Here is a 7,930-nt window from a genome sequence, read left to right as displayed (position 1 = left end):
GTTTAGCTTTAAGGGAAAAAACAGATAGGCAGAAAATGAAACTATATATATATATATATATATATGTGTGTGTGTGTGTGTGAGAGAGAGATTGGGTTCAAGTTACATCTGATATAATTCTAAATAATGTTACACCACTTAATAACTTGTTATAGAATTCATATTTTAAAAATCTCACCATTAAATTATATGTTCAATATCTTCTTAACATTCATATTAATTTTCATGTCAATTAGATATTATTTACCATTTAATCCATAAACTTATCTTTTATTCATTTTATTTGTTTATTTATTAATAAAGTTATTTATTTTCTTGGGAGAGGGGGAAGTGGCCGCGCTGATTTATCTGAATTCTGAGAAGCTTAGTTGCATTCAAGTCCTTAGCCCAAAAATTGGATAAAATGTCTCACGCACCTCCTCAACATTTCTGGCCCAGAGTTAATAATGGTGGGCTTTTTACAAAATGAGTCAAACTGGCCCAGAATCGAAGTAGAGAAGAATGGCTACTTTTTTGCGTTTCAAATTGGTAGAGATGGCAAATTGTATATATTCATACTTTCATAGAGATATTAGACCGGTTGCCGCACTAGAAATTTTTTCAAGGGTGGTCAATAAAAAAATTAAATAAAATAATAATAATAATAATAACTAGTCGCTAACCCGTGCGATGCACGGGAAAACTATTGAAAATAAGATTTTAAAAAGAGAATTTTATTAATTTTAGTTTATATCAAATATTTATTTATGGTAGTTTAAAATATTATTTTAAATCTTCATTTCATTTTATTTTAGTTGGAATAACTTATATAATTAATTGAAATGCTTATAAATAAGAGATGACATTAATAATATACTATATATAGTTAGTGATTATTCAAGATATCATTCAAATATGACAATTTTTTGGTTTTAAAAAAAGAACAATATTAATGCATTTAAACACAAAATACTATATTGTTCAATAGATATTACAACTTTAAAACTAAAACATGAGTAGTAATTTTTAATGGATTGGGGTAATAGCACAACTTTTAATAGAAAAAAAAAAAATTTGATTTAAAATTTTTTGGAGTATCACTATAGTAAAAATGCCGAAAGGAAGCAAGAAATTCCACTAAAAAATGCTACAAATACATTTGGGTTTTTTTTTTTTTTTTTTCAATGAGCAGGTACATTACTGTTTAGTAGAGTCTTAATACATGGGGGATACTCCTCCATCCAATACATCATTGTCTAGCAAACCCAGCTAGTTCTTTGCTTCAAATGCTATCTTCTCTGTTGGTCCGTTTGTTCAAGGAGCCACAAGAGAAAAATATATTCCTAATAGAAGAACCAACTACCAAGTAGTAACTACCAAGTAGTCTAACATCATTAAGGATGTGGCCAATGCTCAAATTGGTAGGTCCAGCTAACTTGCCTTTGGTTTTGATTTGACCATAATAGCCAACCTCCACTGCAACTAATACAATCAACTGGATTGGTTAAAACAATTATCAAATACTGGGAGTATAAAAATACAATCAACTGGATTGGTTAAAACAATATATCACATACTGGGAATATAAAAATACAAAACTTGGTATTATGTATATTTAAATATCATTGCAGGCTTCTTGAATTCCACCCATCACAAAAGCCACGGCTTACATCAAATTGGCCTTTGAAATTTTGATCTCCTTCATCCCTGGAACCTGGAAAATCAAATTTCTGGACTAATTGAAAATTTGTAAATATTTCCAACTATCTTCTAACGATGAAATTATTATATCTTTTCAAGAACAAAAAGGAAAACAAAGACCAAACGTATATTTGAAACCTATCACCAAGAAAAAGAATTAAACCTATTGGAAATTCATTAATTGGTACCAATGCAAGTAATTGGTACGCTAAAATATATTGATGAGTAGATAATGGTGACGATGAGAGAATAAAACTTTATAGGAAAAAAATAATATGAATAAATTACTTGTGTATGCTTTGAAGTTACTACCATATCTATCAAAATTTTGAGGAGAAAAATAGAATGAAGTTACTTGTGTATGCTTTTATTATTGATGCAACGATTTCTCTAATGTTAAAGTGAAAAAATAATATTCACTCTCACAACAACTCAAAACATTTACTTAATATATTATATCATCCATACCATCTAGCCACCACTTCCATTCCGGGTGATCATCTCTAACCACCCTCTAAAATTTTGTGGTTGCCTATGTTTCCGGCCCAACACAAAATTCTACTCCCCACCTTTAAACAAAACTTCACAACTTCGCAAATAATTCTTGTCACATTTAGAGATCTCAAATCAACAATTTTCATTGTAGAAACCAAAATACACACTCAGTAGTTCCACCACTATAAATTATACAACAAATTGAGCTATAGCAAATATTGGTAACACAAAATCTCATAAAGGATTTAAAAGTATATTCCAAGAGGAAAAAACAACAAATTTTTAATACAAATAGTTAGAGTCTACCTTTTAATTTGGAGTATGTACATGTTTTCTTAAAGAATATAATCGTGTGAAACTTGAAAGCAAGTTCAAAGAATAGGTGCAACACATAAAAGCCAGTCATTCATTTAAGTTGGAGAAAAAAAATCCATCCTAGTTCAATTGAAAAAGCATAAAAAAAAATGACAGTCATGTTTTTACATCACACAAAAAATGACATTGAGAAATAAGGCCAACAAATACATCTCACCCTGATTAAATCAACAACACATCATCACATTCCCTACTTATCTTCCTTCTTACCACTCTCCATGTATTATGACTTCTAGAACAACAACAAAAAATCACTTACAAATTTTATCAAACGGCTTGTGTACATGTAAGAAAAAAAAACTTAATGAAAAGAGAGAATTTTAAAAAGAAAAGAGAGTACCATGTTGCAGCAACACCAGCATCTAAGCATTCTATCAAACACATGTTCAGCAATCTCAAACAACTATACTAACCAACCCCAACCTTCAAAAAAAATTCCCACGAAATCCAAAATAGTGGCAGCCCCAACATAACATTCCATAGGCTATCATATAATAAGATCCAGAGATTATAATAATTTATAAAAAGGGAAAACCAATGTAAATGAAGACGACAGTAACACTATATATCAAACCAAAACAAACCCAAAATTGAAATCAAATAGAAGAATCCCAGGAAACAAAAATCCAATAAAAATTGCATAACCAAAAAAAGGGAAAAAGAAAATCCAAACCAATGTAAAATGAAGATGAGAAAAACACTATATATCAACTAAAACAAACCCAGAATTAAAACCAAATAGAAGAATCCCAAGAAACCAAAAATCCAATAAAAATTGCATACAAAAAAAACGGAAAAAGAAAATCTAATTACAAAAATTTTGTGATTCTTCTTTGCCATAGATTTGACAACAAAGTAAGAAGAAGAAAACGTGGAAATCTGCAAAGAAAAAAAAAAAAAAAACTTAAATCCAGAGCAACCCGCAACCCACAACCACAAACCAACAAAAATTCCATGAAAACAAAAACAAAAAAACTTAAATCCAGAGCAACCCACAACCACAAACTAACAAAATTCCATGAACAATTGAAGTGGATAGAAAGAGAGCAATATATAGAAATTAAGGAGAGTAAAAAACATGTTTTAATTACCTCAAAATAAAACATGATGGGCTAGATTGAGCGATGATGGAGAGGCAAAGAGAAATCGATGTAGTGGCGGTGATCCATGGCGGCAGCGGCGGCGGGAGGATTGAGTTTTGGCATATATTAGAAAACAGAGAGGTTTTGGGGTTTAGACGTGAAGGCTGAAGAGGGAGTTGTAACTTGGATTAGGGTTATAATTTGATAATCTATATATATATATATATACGTTAAGAAGAATTTAAAAAAAAAAAAAAAAAACGTTAAGAAGAATTAAAAAAAAAAAAAAAAAAGAAGAAGAGGTGACGTGAAAGGATTAGGGTTATAATTTGATAATCTATATATATATATATATATATATATATTATTTAAGAAGAATTAAAAAAAAAAAAAAAAAAAAGAGGTGACGTGGAAAATTGTGGAGCTAGCAGAGGCTTCGGTTTTATATATATATATAGATAATAATAGAACTTGAACATATTAACATCACAAAAAAAAAAAAAAAAAAAAAAGAACACTCACACAAATACACAATTTTTTAAAATTTCGTTCACAAGTTTTCATATTTTTAAATCATTGTATGATATGATAGACCAATGTTATTAGTTACATCTTTTTTAATATACACAATTAAGCAATCATTAAACTATTGATCTTTCTTTCAATTACCAACCTATTGCTTAAATAAGTAACAATATAAACAAAATAATTTACCTTTTTGAAAAAAATCTATCACATAAATCCAACAAATTCAGCTAAAGACTAAAGCAAATACTAATAGACTAGCTATTTGAAAAGTGTGCATTTTTTAATTTAAAAAAATAGTGATTTTAAAATATGCCATTTGAAAACATACACAATTTTAAAAATCACAATTAAGTGTTTGAGCTTTAAGGCTAATTTATTTGTTTGGAAAATTTTTAAAAGTGTTACGTTTACAACATTTTTTCAACACTTACACAATTAAGCCTAAGTGGTAAATTTTACTAGTTCTAATTTGAACATACCACTGATTTTTTTTTTCACCACTGATAACAACTTACTACTTAAGATTTATTACGAAAGTTTTGCAAAAATGTTATGAATATAGCATTTCTCGGAATTTTTTTGTTCAACATTCAATGGACCAAAATTTTTTAGAAGTTGAATTTAATTTTTTATGGGCTCAAATTGTTATTTTTTTAGTGTGGTCAATTTTTTTTTTTCTAGGGTGGTCAACGGCCCGTATCAATATTAAAAACAAAAACAAAAAAATCAAGTCAGGATGGTCATGTGAACACCCAAAACTACATTTGGCACCGCCCCTAATTGAGAGCTACGACAACAAATCTACTTTTTTTTTTTTTTTTTTGGGAGAATATACTATGAATAGATTTACTACAAAATTACAAATACATAGACTAAAAATCTAACAAAAACATTGGTTGGCATTTCCTGTTGTTAATTAAAATATGATTCAGTGTTAAGAAGTAGAATATAAGCTTCTTATTTTATTTTGAAAAGAGTATTTTCTAATGAAATAGAGCAATCGTGTGAAATTATTTCATATAGCTAGACACCATATTCCTTATTACCAATCAATCAATTAAACACTTACATGAATCTTAATTTAGGAATAATGTACCATAATGTACCAATTATTATAAAACAATAAAATACTATTACTTGGAAAATTTTAATTGTTGATAAAGTACTTAGACGTAAAATAAGATTGATCCGTTTACCAAAAAAAGAAAAAAAGAAAAAAGATTGACCTTGTTTAGTCCAACATTGTTTCTAGAATTCTCTATGCTTTTGCTGATTATGCACCGAAATAAATTTTTGCATAAAATCTTCCTACAACCTTGTAATTACTACAAAACATTTAATGTGAGAGAAAATGCAAGAATTCCTGAAACTCTTAGTTTGTCCATTAAAGCACTTGTGTTATTATCAAAAGGGAATGAGATCTATGTCTCCTACCAACTACATTAAAAAGAGAAGGATTAAATTTCATAATAAATCACCAAGAGCACCTGTATTATGAAAATGCATTTAAAGAAGTATCTCAATCCACTTTTTCCATCTGACTTTTTCCAAGTCCTGATAAAAGACTTGCAAGTTCAATATCCTTCGGAGTACTGGTCTATTGACTCAATAATATAGTAATAACTGCTAGTTCGAAATGATATAAGTGGCTGATGTTATTAATTAAGGACTTGACTATATCTTAGTTGCTATTCTCTTATTTGGAACTTGGAACAGTTCCATAGTCATAATATCTTCAACAAGTACAAGGTCTTTAATCAAACACACCAAAAGATTAAGCTATGTTCTCAATTAGTAGAAGTGTGTTCGGGCAAAAATGTATTGACCCCTTGCAAATTAATTAATTACCCAAGTTAATAAATTAGATTCAATTACATGTAATAGTGTAGTAGTACAAACAAAACACTAATTATACTAAATGCAGCAGAAAATAAAGTTGACATAGGTGATTTGTTTACTAATGGGAAAAACCACCGAGGCAAAACCCCATCGGGTGATTTTAAGGTCACCACTCTCAAGAATCCACTATTATCAATCACAAGCAGTTACAAATATAAGGAATCTTACCAAACCTTTTAGCCTATCCCAAAATACTAACCTACAGTTAAATCCTTATCCCAATATCCAATTGAACTTGTATTTTTTGTACCAGAAATCTTTCCGTTTAATGAATGAATCCAATACGTGACTAACTCCACAACAACCCTTTGATTTTTGTAGTTGATTTGCAACAATTTCACATAAAAACGACAATAAGATCTTCAATGATAGTGTGATAAACTTTGCTTGGTTACAAAATCCAAAGGCGTACCAGAAACGTAGCAAGAACTTTTTCTTCTGTAGGAGGAGGCTAGGGTTTCAAAAAGAAAACCATATGAAGCTCTCTAGGGTTAGGTTTTTCTTTTTCCACCTCCTTGTTTAAATAGGAGTTCAATGGGCTTTCCTAGTCCAATAAGGATTATACAAACCCATAAACAAATAACATTTTAGAATAAAAACATTGCTGGCTATAGTCTTCTTGCTTTCAATGTAACCACTTGTAATGATCATCTTGAACCTACTTAGATTTACCCAAATACAAGTAAAGTGGGTTTTGTCAAAGGATATGCCAATTACATAAAAATATGTCCCTTACAATCTCCTCCTTTGGTAATCCGTGACCAAACCACAAGAGTACATTGAATGTCCTAGAATACATTATACTCAAGATTACAGAATAAATAAGCCCGGTCTAGAAGATCTTAACCTTGGAAGTTGCTACAAGAAGAAGGTTCGGAATCTTGACTTGGCTTTAACTTGTCTTTCCTGAAAGGTACTAAACAAAACACATCAAGGTACCATGTGGAAAATAACGGCAAGTTAAATAAACAAGAAACATGTGTATAAAAAGAGAGAAAAGAAACAACACATGTGAGATAAAGAGTGAAACGCATACATCATCATCAAATATTGAAACAACACATGATGTATGTAAATGGTTACAAAACCAAAAGATACACAACACAATATATATATATATATATATATATCAATATCAAAGTGTATCAGACTAACTCTCCCCCTAAGTTAGTTACATCAAAAAAAAATTTCCCTTTAACATGAAGTTCTCACCCTAAGTCTATTACTTCCATTGAGGAATGACATTCAATTCTCAAAATTCTCCCCCTTTTTGACACGATTGTCAAAGGGCATAAAAGACCAAAAAACTTGATCGGAGATAGACAAAAAAACTAATATAAAGGGAACGAGTAGAACAAGGAACCATAGACCTACAAGAAAAAGAAAAACAAGATGCTAAGGACACAAAGGAAAAAAAATGCAAAACAATGAAATGCATGCAAGGGTATCTCGATTAATCGAGGAGGTGTTGAGAATCTATCTAGAAGAATCCAACCTCAATGGATTGAGAATCTGTTGAGAATGTGTCGAGTAGACAGAGAGCACAAGATTTTAGCTCGATAGATCGACCTATCTGTCAAGAAGCTGTTGAGGTCAAACCTAGAAATCTCGATAGGAGAGGTATCTGTTGAGAAGCTATCGAGGATGCAGAAAAGAGGTTTTTCAAAGGGGAAAAACACATAAGATGAGAAAGCAACAAGATGGACACTCAAACAAGCATCCAAGCAACATATTAAGCACTCAAACCACACCTCAACTCTAGATGCAAAGCATTCCTAGATCCACAAACACACTAAACAAATCTAACCAATTTTACATTTTAAAAACAAGTTAAGACAATTTAGCAAGTATATATATATTAACACATGTAT

The 7,930-nt window shown here is 30.1% G+C and overlaps 1 long non-coding RNA gene across 1 annotated transcript; it reads right to left on the bottom strand.

The window, feature by feature from the left end:
• Nucleotides 1-1,143: 1,143 nt before the first annotated feature.
• LOC115958153 lies at nt 1,144-3,825 on the bottom strand. Its single transcript, XR_004084459.1, has 2 exons — nt 3,642-3,825; nt 1,144-1,693 (listed from the first exon to the last, which is right to left on the bottom strand). It is a non-coding gene; the product is annotated as an uncharacterized LOC115958153 (long non-coding RNA).
• Nucleotides 3,826-7,930: the final 4,105 nt, after the last annotated feature.

Source organism: Quercus lobata, chromosome 8, assembly GCF_001633185.2.
Source record: "Quercus lobata isolate SW786 chromosome 8, ValleyOak3.0 Primary Assembly, whole genome shotgun sequence".
NCBI lineage: Eukaryota > Viridiplantae > Streptophyta > Magnoliopsida > Fagales > Fagaceae > Quercus > Quercus lobata.
The sequence above is the reverse complement of the archived record's forward strand: the minus strand, read 5'-3'. Positions and strand labels throughout refer to the sequence as shown.